The sequence below is a fragment of the Botryllus schlosseri genome, chromosome 13 (genome assembly GCF_051294905.1).
Source record: "Botryllus schlosseri isolate E-star chromosome 13, Bs_hap1, whole genome shotgun sequence".
NCBI lineage: Eukaryota > Metazoa > Chordata > Ascidiacea > Stolidobranchia > Styelidae > Botryllus > Botryllus schlosseri.
In genome coordinates, this window is record NC_137248.1 from 13395991 (window position 1) to 13410756 (window position 14766).

The window sequence follows — 14766 nt, forward strand, 5'->3', positions numbered from 1 at the left end:
GAAGCCTGCGGCAACGATTTGCCTACTTTTATGTACTGGTTCTATCTTGTATGTAAATTCACTCAGGATATTCCCATGCCTTTTCTGCCAAGGCTTTCCAATTATCTGTCATGCTTTGTTTGACCGACGTTGTTAATGTATTCTTCGCATGGATATCGTGGCAGTAAGGTCAACTGCAGTACACTCTATGTATACCAGCATGTTCCATACGTGCCGGTTCTGGTTTCGCAACCGTTCAATATTCGTTAAAGAAACAGAACTGTGCGTAACGTCAGGGAAACGCAACATCCGGTAGTTGATGTACATCACGTATATAATGCTTTAAAGTCTCAGGTAACTTGCGCATAATTTCGGCAGACGATAAAAATATAGGACGCCGTTGCACAAAATACGCGAAATCCTTATTGATCTAACGTTTCGGAAGACATAACAAATCACGTTTATTCTTGTCTTATACTCGTCTACATTTGGAGCGCATCGATCAAATAACAAAGTTATTGACGGGCGGAAATTGACTCGTTTCCAAAGGGTTGCTTTAATTTGCATAAGGCGGATATTGATACTTCAACATGATCGAAATTGTTTGACAATATCTTCAAGCATACTATGAAGTAAAGTGTATATAATATATATAACTGTACAATGCATCCTTCACTTCAGCGATATACACTCTGCAATGTAAGCGACGTGCTCGTATACGATTGGTTTATATCACACGCAAAATCATCTTGGGTTTAGCGAATCATCAGATGGCAAGTATATGACTTGAGTGAAAGACTTCGTCTTGCGTTTATATTATGAGTTGCGAGACGCCGATATAGTGTCGTATCATCCCCATGCCATACACATGATGGTCTGATGATAGTTATATAACCACGGTCGGGACTTATTCTGATGTAGACATATACCGTTACATTGATTGCATTTCAAAAATGTAGGCCTACTTGGTGTCACGTAATGAGAGTCTTCAAAGCCTGAATGACTCTTGAATATTGATCGTATAAAATTTGAAAAGAAATGTGTATTTATTATATGCTATTTTCTTCTTACTGTGAACTGTGAATTGAGTAACGATGCATCGTGATACAGACGATTTGTTTATTATAGTTCGAGGAAGTGTCAGACGACTATCCACTTTACACGCACTAAATTATGGTAGGAGTGTTGCAAACTATTTCCGACCAGAAAAATGATTCCCGAACGATTTAGCACATATAAATTACAATGTAAAGGACACGATTCAAAGTGATGTCGCCATCTCGGAAGTATATAATTTGTACTTTATAGCAGACAATCATGAATATTTTGGCTCCAATTTGGTTTGTAATAACCGTTCGCGAAGCTGCCAAAATAAAATGATGTCACCTTTTTAATCACTTGTCATATACCCGTAATCAACCGCATGTATTGTCGACATGATGTAATCTGAATTCTCATAATACCGAAAATGTTCGCATCAACTATAAGCGAAGTCGGGTACCAGACATCTGAAATTAATGCGTCGCGAGACATCGTTAAAGGAAATCGACAAAATGTTTCGTGTGATTGAAAGTATTGAGTTCCACATCGATCAATGATTCTAGTAATTGATTTCAGGATGTGAACTTAATCGACGGTTGATACCGTAGGGACCATTGTATCTCGAACATCTCGAACGTCTGCATGCCAAATTCCAATGAACCGCACAGTTGTTTTTCGGGCCTACATCGGAAAATAACTGACTGAATTCCGTACGGTTTCAAGTAATTTCATACTGTTGTCAGATGGTTTCTGTGGATCTGTAATTTAGAGTGCCATACGCTAATGTGGGCTAGTCTGTCAGGAATCTATTTACAGGAATATATCTAGCATGCGACAAATATATCCACTAGAATACAAACTGCGTGTTACGTACGCACAACAAATGAATATAGGCAAGATTGTCTGCCGTCCATACGTCATTGCTTCCATTCCACTTCACAATGTTGATGCCATGCCAATTGTCGCGATCAAAAATAGGATGAAGAGCTTTTTATACTACCCGGAAGTTACGGTTATGGTCGTTGACATCTCACGCTCTGAAAAAGATAATCATAGATTGATTTCCCTGATATATTTGTATCGTTCCGAGACCAAGGCACGCCGTATTTTATCTGTGACATTCATATTTCATATGAAAGATGATCTGTGCATGATATTCGTTGTATTCGTTACCAACAGTTGTAAACCTGAGATAATTAGAGTGCGAAAACTGTTTAAGTGTTTATGCTATATAAGGCAGAGCCGGCCAACCCGTGGCCCGCGGGCCACATGTGGCCCGCGAGACAGTTTTGAGTGGCCCGCTAGGTAATTTCCAAAATTAGTAATATTATCAAAAATGGATTGCACAAATTGTTAACTTGCACGGCCAACCAAAACTCTGATTAGTCTGGCCGCAACTCTTGAGATTTGATGAATAAAATATCAGTTCCGACGCATTGGCAGATCCACGAGACATTCACATTTTGGTAGATCTTCGTACACTACAATAAAGCAGAATACATTGCGGTAGATTTATCATATATAAAAATTTAATACACGCTTCGCGCAACATGTTGTCACTCAATTTCTTGCTTTTAATATTGTTAACCCTTTGTGAAAATGAAAGAACGCCTAATGTATCAGATGGAGTGTAACTATATTCGCGATTACGAGACAAAGTGCCATTCAACATATGCGACCTTGCGTTTGCGCTTGCAGAAACCTAGGCCCAAAATGATTGACGCATGTTGGTCGAAGCTTCCGAAATCGATATGTCCAGGCGCCGAATAGTCCATTCCTTGCAAACTGAATCCAGCGATATACAGCAGGCCCGCTGTCAAGTGACAATATTATTGACCTATGAACTTCGAAAAATTTTCGCGCTTCGCGCGGCTGGTGGCCCGCGCAATAGTTCGTCAATCAAATGTGGCCCTTTGGCTGAAAAGGTTGGCCACCCCTGATATAAGGTGTGCGGTGCACTGTGCAGAGAGGTTATACCAATGCAAGTTCATAGTATTCCACAATCTGCATCCGGTCGAACAGGCATATATAGTGCCTTCTGTCAGGGATGTTGTCGAGTCGCATTTTATGGACCAAAACACTGTTTTCGTGATAATTCTACCATTTGTGCAGCAACGGTTCCAGACTACAATAAACAAACACCCGATCTCAATAACAGATGTCGTAACAAAATACTGTAACAAAAGTGGGCACTGGGCAGGCGTCAACTCAGGAATCATGATAAGGAATGCCGACCTGATGTTAAATGAGCAATGTAGTCAAAAAACCATGATTACTAAAACATCATAACATTATTATACAACATAGAAGCATGGTGTCATTGCTCAATGCTTTTTTGATTTGAATTCGTGGTATTCATCATGAATTGACTGATGTAGATTGATGTTATGGCGATATACCAGTGGATGAGCATCGGAGCGGAGTCGGAGTGGATTCGGAGCGGAGTTTTGCCGATTTTGTGACAGTCGGAGCGGAGTCGGAGTTTATAACAAATATTTTTTCGGAGTATTGTAACTTTTGTCTCCGATTTCTTTGGATAGCTCTGACCCGAATACACTATTAATTATGATTACAAACCAAAACACAGACAGTTGACACCTTGTAAATTTGTAATATGACGGGTAACATGAAAAAATGATTGCCAAGTGCATAGAATCAGCCATCTGCACTGCAATTGGGGACTTGAGAGTAAACAATACTATGGGGCCAACCATATTATCACATGTACCATGTTGTACCATGTGCCATGCTTGCCACTGTTTCGGATACTTGACGAGATTCATCGGAGTATCTCGGAGTCTGGGATTGAGCTCTTCGGAGTCGGAGGGAGTTTTCCTCAGACACTAAAGTTGTCGGAGGGATTCGGAGTCTCGACAAGCACTATCCGCTCATCACTGCGATATACCGCCCAGTGATGAGCACCGGAGCGGAGTCGGAGTGGATTAGGAGCGGAGTTTTGCCAATTTTGTGATACCCGGAGTGGAGTCGGAGTTTACAACAGATATTTTTCCGGAGTTTTCCGGAGTATTGTTAAGTTTTGCCCCCCGATATCTTTCGATAGCTTTGACCAGAAGACACTAAAACACAGACGGTTGACACCTTGTAAAGTTGTAATATGACCGGTAATATGATTGCCAAGTGCACAAAAATCAGCCATCTGCACTGCAATTGGGGACTGGAGAGTAACCTAGTGATCTAGCAAGGCATTTCCGTTGAGCAGTGTCTGTAGTTCACAAACTTGAAGGCACCCAATATCATTCGCAGTGCATCATTTGCTCCCTGCCTTGAGATGCAGTCTTTGAATCCACTGCTGAATATTATGAGATAAGATCTCCAGAATCTTCCACGTTGCTGTCATTGCGGTCTTCTGTAGTCACATCACATTCCTCCTTGCGTATAGTCACATCACATTCCTCCTGGCGTATTTGTTTCGTGACTAAGTTTCATGCTACCCCAGTAATTGTGCGAAACATTTACAATCAGCAACATACAGCGGGGCTTCCCTATGGTACAGCCTTTAGCTACCCTGATTCTTCCAGCAAGTTCATGATCATAACGGAATGTATCCCATTATCCTGATGACATTCAACATAGTAATAGGTCCATTTTGTGAAAATGTATTCCCAACGTTGGTATCAGTTGAAACAAGATAATTTATCCGATACCACTTTTGTGATAACTTTTCGCAACTTTCATCGTACTTGCAATTTGCAGTAAGAGATATCGATAATAAGTGTTGCATCAATATTACCTTTATATCTGTGAGAAATATATATACAACAAGCAAGTATCTGAATGGAAACAATAATAACTTATGCAATGTGTTACATGATTTAATGACATTGCGACGAATTTTCGCTAGTAAGATCCGCTCACAGAGGCATACCAGCATCTAAGATTTCAACAATACATAAATCACTAAGGTAAGCTGATCTTACCCTGTAAAAACAGAATATCCCGAAATTCTGAACAGCCACACTAAATAACTGCATCCGTCTGCTTTGCTCTGCTCGCATCAACTCAACTACGCTTCCTTCAATATTGATTGACGTAGTCAGTCATCCAGAACTCTTCTGAATTTTCGTCATGTAATGTTTGGTTTGATCGAAAAATGACTTTGATGTGATAAGAAAAATCAGCACCGCAATCAAGTTTCTGCTGCTGGTCTGTCTCAGACTCCAAATTCCAGATATCATGTATCAGCTTCAAAATTGGAAGTCACTAGTCATTTAGTCAACTCCAAGGAGCATCGATCGGTGCGTCAGTGATGCATCATGTATGTTTAGTGCAGTGCAGTTCCATCTACTGGTTCATGGCGGTGCGGAACTTAATTTACTAAAACCTGTGATGTGATCGTCGATTTCAGTGGTGTTAGTGGTAGTTAGTTCGAACTGACTGGTCTTCCTTCGTCGTTTTAATATAATGGCTGAAGCACCGTCGACTTCAAGTGGGTTACTCACAAAGACGCAGAGAAAGAGTGACGTGTGGAAGGATTTCACTCTGATGCTGCATGATAATAACGGCCAGTATACTGGGTTCGCGAGATGTCAAAATTGCAATGTTCAGCTAAAGCATCACAAGTTGACACGTGGTACGTCGCATCTTCGAAGACATATCGAAGCTTGTAAGAAGAATTGATCGCAGTTGAAATGCAAGTAAGCGAGTAATCAAAGGAGAAGGTGATCATGGGGAACACTGATCGCCGGGTGGAGAATACCGAAGAAGTGCCGGTTTGCCGTGGTGTTGTGCAGAAGATGTTTTGCCATCCAGATTTACGGTGAAACGTAAGTTGGATGAGGAGGCTTCATCTTTGAAGCAGAAGCTGTCAGAGGAACTAAGAGTTGCTATCAAGTGTTATGAGCTGGCTGGCATCACCTCAGATATGTGGACCGATCTAAAGGGTCGCAGTTCTATTAGCTTGACTGTCCATTTTGTTGGAGAGAACTTGACTCTCAGAAGTAATGTTGCGACTGTTCGGCAATTCACGGATACTAAAAAAACTGGTATGAATATCAGACAGGCTATCAAAAACATCGATTGGGATTCTTCGACAATGGTCTGGATATATTTCGAAGACTGGACAAGATTCTTCGGGTTATCTCGGAGTCTGGGATTGAGATCCCCGGAGTCGGAGGGACTTTGCATCAGAGACGAAAGTTGCCGGAGGGACTCGGAGTCTCGAAAAGCAGACTCCGCTCATCACTGATACCGCCCCGTCGTGCCACATGCCGGAAGTAAATAGAATTAGTGGGGCTCGCTGAATCTTTGCAGCACGATTTACCTCTTGCATAAGAAACATAGTACAAGCATGCAAATACAGGCAATGTCGAAACGTGCCGGTCGCCATGCGTGTGGTTCGGTGTGGCACGGCGAAATGATGGCGACAAATCTTACAGCGTGCTCAGTTTCCGAATATGCCTTCGAATGATATAGACAAGGAAAATTTGCCAAGGACGTCATTTTTGCGATAACAAGTTTTTTGGTAGACGTGACGGTTACAGCGAAGTATTTTTAATAATTGAAAACAGGAAAATGGATTAGTTATACGTCAAATCGGCGTCTGGTATATAACTGGGAAATGGCGGATCATAGATTGATATGCCATTAGTTACAATTCATCGAAAAGAACGCATTGTTAATTCTGAGACGCACTCCTGATTGAGTGATTTAATATTTCGTACTCCCTACTTTCTTTCGCTCACTGATGTATATGGTGTATATCAAATGAATGGCACTTTCAAGTGCCAGAATCTGCGTTCACATCAATTCTAATGTGTGTGAAGCGTAATTTTGTATTATAAAGTGTCGTTCACCTGATTCTGTAGTCCACTCCATGGTGGAAGACGCGAAGTTGACATGCGAATATAAAGCTTTTCCTAATATTTCTGTACTCTGAAAATAAGGTTCGGTCTGAGGCTATACCGACATACTTCTGGGGACTAGACAGGACACGAATCAAAAATATCGCACTTGTTGAGAAGATGGCATTTTTTAGAATTTTGTCGGGCAGATCATGAAAAGTAAGCTTCATTTTTCGTGTCATTGACCATGATCGAACTGCTGCTATTCCAAGCTATGAAGTAGGCATATGCTTCTTGACCTTCACTAATAGCCTTTCACATTCTCGTAGCAATATCCATGTTTAGGAGGTCAGCCGCGTGGACTCTCTCTCTCGCCGTTGTTACTATTGTAAATTGCATTAGCCGGGACGGTTTCGACAGCTTCTCGTCAATGGCAAATCTGTCACGGTGATGAGTCACTTTCGAACAGGCACTATAATAATATTCAAGTACAAACCAATCAAATACCCTTTACCGGGCACTCGTGCGGTATATACACTCCATGCGCAAGACCACTTATGACTCGTCTATTTACGAACGTTCGATCAATAGCCAACTTTCATCGTCATGAATTGGAACAGAATAAGGTGACATTCGCCGGAACAATTCGTAACCGCAAACTATCGCCAGAGCTCACAGACGTAGTCGAGGACGTCACAACAAGGAGTGGTATTCTACGCATTGTTACCCTTTCCACTCCAACACGCTATGTTTAGTACAGATATTAAAATGAGAAGCTATTTTGATCCATAGTAATAATACTTCTGATACCGCTGCGTACACTATAGGGTTTAGCTATAGCTTATTAATGGCCATAGATATCGTTGTCAAAAAATACCTATGCTTCAAAAATATCGAAATTCCGAGAAACTATAAATATATAAGTGTATGACAATATGACATGAATAGCGACCACACCCATCGAAATATTGATATTTGAACATCGCCAGTCACCACAGCAATACTGATGTCAGAGCGTCCTGGTATTGTGCTGAATTGTCGGCACACGGAAAGCTTGCCCGATCATAGGCTTCGCGGTCCTGTCACTTTAAGGTGAACGTTCCATAACATAAGGTGCCAATGCTTTATTCGCCTGTTTCGATGTAGCCTTTCGGACTTGAGTAACGTGATTATAGCAGTTGTGACCACGACACTTGACATATAGGCCTACGCCTACTTAAGCTAGAAAAATTATAATACCAGAGTTTGTGCGTATATGACATTGAATATATAATTTTATATAGTGGATTGCGTATATACTCCGGATAAATCATCCGTTAGTCACATCGTAATTAGCACACTGCATTAATGTGTTGTGTAATCTATATAAAAATCCCTCCTGTTCGTCAGAGAGAGCCACGGTTGTCGATGTCAGTCATGGCGGTAAAGGGTACAGCACTCTAATTAAAGTTGAAAACATTCTTGCAGCATCTATTTTTCTCAGAAAGCCACCGTAGTCGGACTGTAGCGAAAATACTTTCACGAAAGGTACCATTTCAATCTAGCTATCTCTGTAGTATTCGGACCACACGTGTTTGCTTCGCTTAGTAACAATTTGCAACTTGTTTTTACAGCTTCACGCAGCTTCCTAAATACTCGGACGTTCAGTAGAATGCTGTTTTAAGCTGTTTGAAGGAATCTTATATAGTGCAATTTTTCTCCATTATTTTCATGCAACTATTTGCAACTTTTTCGATTTTTCATGAAACTTTTTGCAACTTTTTCCTATTTTTCATGCAACTGGCTTTTGACTGGAAATATTTGGCAATATGTGTAAATGGATTGCTTGATTGTGTCACTGTCGTTTAAATGTGACGTACATTCAGGCTATCCCGACGGAAATTACATTTCGACTGGGTCAATTTTTTCAGGCTATTGATTTTATTGAAGTGGCTAACACTGAGTTTTGCTATAGTGCCTTGGATACGGACCGATTCGAGCATTTCATAGCCTAATAATTTCAAGGAAATTATCCATAAATGCAACTTTTTAGTGCAACTTATATGAAAAATAAATGCAACTTTTTACTGCAACTTATGTGAAAAATAAATGCTACTTTTCACGAATTTGACTGCAACAAAAACTTGCCCTTGAGGGTGGATCGAGTAAACCAGCACCGCGTTGCAGTATTTGGGTCGTCGCTGCGAACAGTTTTCATTGCACTTAATATTTTACCTGTCAGATAAATCGGCGATGTCCGGTGTAAGCTCATAATGCCTTCCTCACAATTGTGGGCAGTGAAGTGATCACACGAGTGACTAAACAACACTATTATGTTTATATCTGCGAAGACTAATATTTTGCACTGATTGTTAGCATGTGTACTGGTCGGTTCGAGTTACCCAATGGACATTGGTTCGGCAAGTTCCAGGCATGCATGTGCGTGAGTATATCCCAGAACACCAAGGATTAAGCTCATGAGTGTTTTGTTGTATGTGTGCGTGTTTTAATTCTTTTTATTCCATACACTTCCTCTTCCAATAGTATCAAATGAGCAGCCAATCCGAAAACGGTATGCTTCACTATGCGATTATTCCTTATCTCTTATCCCATAATCTACCCCTACTGACGTAGTATTCTCGAGTTCACACACTAGTAGGCTAAGTTTCACACCTTGCCGATGGGGTAAATTTTGAAACTAATTCACATCCCCGTTATTTCGTAGTTTGACCAATGTCAGTGGAGAGTTTGAACAGTCTAGTCCGACTTCTTCAGTTCCTGAAATCCGTGGACTGCTATACGAACATACGTAAGCGACATCCGGACATCATAGCATAGCGGAAACGTGACAAGGGACCGGAAACCAACGTTCAAAGCATTTTTAACATGCCACATTTGGAATTTCGCAATACCTTGGCAAGTCGCAACGTCCATCAAAGATAATATTAGGATGCAGTGACGTCGCATAATGACATATAGTGAAAGTATCGTGGAACTCACATGCCGAGAGTGTAATGAATTGTATCTCTATAATCGTATAGCATACTTACTTACTTAGTCCGTGCCAAACGGACTTTGCACTCCAGCACCGCCGTGAAGATAAAGTAAATCACACATGAGATAAAGCTATTGCGTTATCGTAATATATCGGACCTGTAGAGCCACAATCAAGCAATCTTGAACTGGCTACTACGAATTACAAAACCAGAGAGACTCATTGTTTGCGGATAGGGTCAATCGTGACAGACTACCGTCCACATATGTTTGTGGATAGAGGATTATTTGTAGGCAAATATTGCTGGCTTTTGGGTAGCCAGTACGATGACTATGCGCGTCTGACGCCCGTCTCTTTCTCCTGTGCTCATTTATAACTCTATTGTTCTAGTTAATTCTCCAATACGATATTGTTCAATGACAGAGTGGTGATTAAAATGCAATTATGATTGTATTGTCGAATTTATTTCGCTGGTGCTTTCCAGTGAACTGACAAATATGATAATTGGCCTCCCAAACGAAGGAAGCATTAATGTGGAATTTTTATAAGACTATGAATTTGGTAGCGCAACTAATATCATCAGTTATGGACGAAATTGTAAAATGGACCTTAGTTTTTAAAGGTAATATATGTCCTTTACCCGACCATAGAAAATCTGTAGTTTTCGCATGTAGTCTAAGGTAATCAACTCCTTGCACGCGGATTATACGGATCATAAAACTGCTTCACATTACTAGGATCGTGAACCTTTGTCAATTCCTATCATACCCCTGGGCCCCTACCTGAAATGACATTTTACTGGAGTAGAAGGATATAATCACCTTCAAATCACGGGTATTGTGGTAAGAATTACTATATAACTCGAATCTAACTCGATTGGAGTCCACTGTTAATTGAATGTAAAGAGGGCATAGAATTGTATAGTCGATTATATTCGCACCGACCCGTCAAATGAAACCTAACATGATCATTGAAAATTGAACAATGACAACGAACAGAGAAATTTTACCGGCTTTATATGCCACACTGGCTGCACTAATACACAAAGCACAGGGTGTCGATATGATGTAGAAGTCAAACAAGACGCGTCGTCACATCACTGTCTGAGATACGGTAGTAACACATGTTCCAAGTAAATAGCATTGGCTATGCATTCATACATGACAAAATGCGTCGCATTCAATTTACACGGCACTGCATGCATACGTGTAGTGTGATAAGTTTCGGCACCGGATGACATTCGACCGAGAACTGGGGATTGACTTGCCTTTTCCACTGAAGGTAGCAACACATTGTATATTTCCTTTGCAACGGTAGTGTAACACGGATTTTAGTTGTTTTGCCTGAAAATGGTGTTATCTACACCGATATCCACGGCTTCGTGTATATAAACTACCACCGTGTTTTAGACTTAATTTCACACTTGCGTGCCTCTAACAGCATCAATGTTTGAGTTAGCCCCCTCATCGTGATCGAAACTCACTATGCAGTTTACGTTTCGAATGTCTACAGCGTGAACAGATGGTATCATTGTTGACGGACGGGGTTCAACGCATTAAATTCAAACCTATACCATCAAAGCCAGCAAATCTTGGCAATGGTATACATGAGCGTTAAAATGCGATCAGATATACATGCGAGTATGCAAAAAAGTAAGGTTGACGACAACGGTGTTTCAATATTAACGAAGGTCAACATCATCATCATCATCATCATCATTCAATAATTTTTTTATCAAATCAATACACCAGAAGATTGCGTTATGATGAAAAGATAGGAGGGTGCCGAAACGACTTGGAGTATAGTGAAGGTCGAAAAATTCCAGGATCTTCTTGCATATGCACGGACACGTAATATTTATTGCATGGACCAAGCTGTGCCGGCAACTTTCCCATATGTAAACGCGAATCTACGAATAGACGAATACGTTGCATGTACGACAGACGTGCAGGTACGCGTTGTAATTCGAATATGCAATGATATTATTGATCAATGACGAATAATATAATTTTATCTTGTTATCACAGCAACATAATATTCTTCGCCGCATATTTTTGTCATCATATTAATCTCCAAACAAGTTCATTAATAACTTTGTTCTTGTATGTGGCCCCACTGCGCAGTGGTACTCAGCTCGTGAGAATGTTATTATCGGGACGTTATCAATCATAATTTGAAGTAAGACAGATATGGGAAACCTCGGACAATCACAAAATATATGCGTACAACCGCACATTACGCGTATGCACTGGATATCGGGGCTAGGCACATACATCGCTTTTACATCAGGTTGTTTTTAGATCTAATTATTTTGCACAGTTCGTAATTTAGGGGTTTCGGGTGCCATAATCGCACTAGAAGAGATATCTCGAAGCATCGCCTGAATTAACGGTCACGAAAACATCTTGCAAGTCAAAAAGAATCAGGTTATTGTTCTCTGCAGCTATGGAACTGACTTTTATTGAGTAGTAACTTTGAAATACAGGTATTAAAAATCGCTGTCTATATTGGCGTAGTCTCTATTTCTTTCAAGTCCGGCTCGAGCAATCGTAACGAACAAAGCGCCATTATGTATTTTTGATTGACTATATAAAGTGCGGGATGGTCCCACGAGCCACCAGGGTATGTACCGGATTTTAAAATTAGGTAGGCAGCTGGACACTCAGAATTGTTAAATGCACGAGTCCCCACACATCATTTACGCCCTTAAAGCAAATACCTATTCTATGGATATAATTATATACATTACGAGCGTATACTGTATATTAGGGCTCTTCAAAAATGACTTTTTTTTCTCAAATCGTACTGGCTACTTTATAAAATTGTTAGGTTACCTAATTTAAGCCTACACACAAAATTTGGTTCAATTACAGCCGGTAACCGCTTTGCTACAGGAGAAGAAAGTTTCTATTTATTATATAAAAATAAATAATAAAAAATTTGAAAATTTTCTGTTCACCCCATGAAAGTGTTAGGCTGTCTATAGAAACGATGCTCACCAAATTTGGTTCAATTCCAACCAGTGGAAGCGGAGTTACTGCCGTCGAAAAATTTGGATTTGAATAATATAGTATTTACGGTGAGCACAACTATAATAAATAAACAAAGAATCGGTCACCGTAAATACTATTTTATTCAAATCCAAATTTTTCGACGGCAATAACTCCGCTTCCACTGGTTGGAATTGAACCAAATTTGGTGAGCATCGTTACTATAGACAGCCTAACACTTTCATGGTGTGAACAGAAAATTTTCAAATTTTTTATTATTTATTTTTATATAATAAATAGAAACTTTCTTCTCCTGTAGCAAAGCGGTTACTCGCTGGAATTGAACCAAATCTTGTGTGTAGGCTTGAATTAGGTAACCTAACAATTTTATCAAGTAGCCAGTACGATTTGAGAAAAAAAAGTCATTTTTGAAGAGCCCTGCTGTATATACGAGAGGTGTATTAGTATCCGCATAAAGAAGCACCGTATGCACTATATACTTTTCCAAAATACGGATAATCACGTATTGTTATGAACCAAATAATGAACTAATCGCGCGTTAGCTAATCGACAGCTGCCCAAATCTCTTACATTATTTATCAGAACATTGTGACTGCGTAACAGGCCTTTGTCGTGTCACGTGCGGAGAAAGCGTCTCTTCCAAACAACAAGAATTATACTCTCCATCTGGAGATGGGAGAGACAGTGATGAATCGTCAAACACTCACGGCTGATTATCACCACCGACTGCCAAACAAATAGACTGCTGATTCATAAAGGTAATTGCACTTGCACAACTCCGCTTAACTGCCGGCCTTTGGAATCAACGCCCACGATTGAAGCATTGTGTATTCGCAAATGAGAGACGAAACTGAATAATTGAATTCCATCAAAAAACCAGCTGCGCTCGGAAGTGGTAATTGCCCGACCATGCCGACAACGGAGTACCATAAATATCATATCAAACGTCGTAAATTGTATGATCTTTTAGAAATGTGGATCGCACTCGACTTTTCAGCCTCGTACCGGCCATCTCCGCGAACTGTTGACCTTCCGCGAACTGTTGACCTTCCGCGAATTCGTCCACTTCAATTGCTCCGAATTCATATGTTTTAGGTTGCATTTAGAATGTGCCCAATTGCTTTTATCGATGTTCTGCGATATCCATGTTTGAACCTTATGTCATTTTCACATGGAAATCACTTTTTGAATCATCAGAACATAGTGTTAGGAATATATACAACTCAAAACAGTAGTGGTAAAGTTGCTTGTGTGTTAAGCATCACGAACGCACAGCCCTACGCGGGCAACTTCAAGCCTGTCATTTTATTGCTAATCGACAACATTAATAAGTTCACAGGGTTGCATAACAGACGATTGATCGACTGAATTCGGATGTCGGCGGTCGGAGCAATTACAAAGTTTCGAAAATAGCTGAAAGTGTGCATATGTAAAATAAAAAGCTTTTGACTCATGAGCTTCATGGAATTCGGATACAACACAACAATATGATATATGTGAATTAACAGCTGTATACATTTTATATAACATTCACATTTTTCTGCAGCCATAAATAGCCCACAAAAACAGAGTCGATTACACTAGTTATGTTGGTATAGTTGTTGTTGCATCAAGCTTCGTAAACCGTGCGGTATCTTTACAGTAAGACGTGTAGCCTACACCTTATACGCGTCAGTTCCAAGTTTATGAAATATTCAAACATCATATATACGCGAGATGTCATTATGACACCGAATCGCTGTTGGTACCATGCATCGATGTAACAGAATCGTTGCCGCCGGAAGTATATACCTCTGTATATCGGAAGCGGAAGCGTTTTAACGTTCCCGGCGAGAGTTTACGAAACATTGAATATCCGGATTATCGACAATTTCATCTTGAGCGAAACCTTTATTCGTCGGGGAGCGCCTTTGTTCTGAAATGCCTCTCTCATAATCAGGGCCTTTTCTCTTTACGAGCG

General features: G+C 40.3%; 1 protein-coding gene and 1 long non-coding RNA gene across 2 annotated transcripts in view; one reads left to right on the top strand and one right to left on the bottom strand.

The window, feature by feature from the left end:
• Positions 1-14766, top strand: part of LOC145453227 (BCL2/adenovirus E1B 19 kDa protein-interacting protein 2-like) — a 213560-nt gene that overhangs the window by 109785 nt on the left and 89009 nt on the right. The gene's annotated exons all lie outside the window — the stretch shown is intronic.
• LOC145453873 (uncharacterized) lies at positions 1079-13066 on the bottom strand. The gene is made up of 3 exons (XR_013919956.1): positions 7121-13066; positions 6834-6912; positions 1079-2057 (listed from the first exon to the last, which is right to left on the bottom strand). It is a non-coding gene; the product is annotated as an uncharacterized LOC145453873 (long non-coding RNA).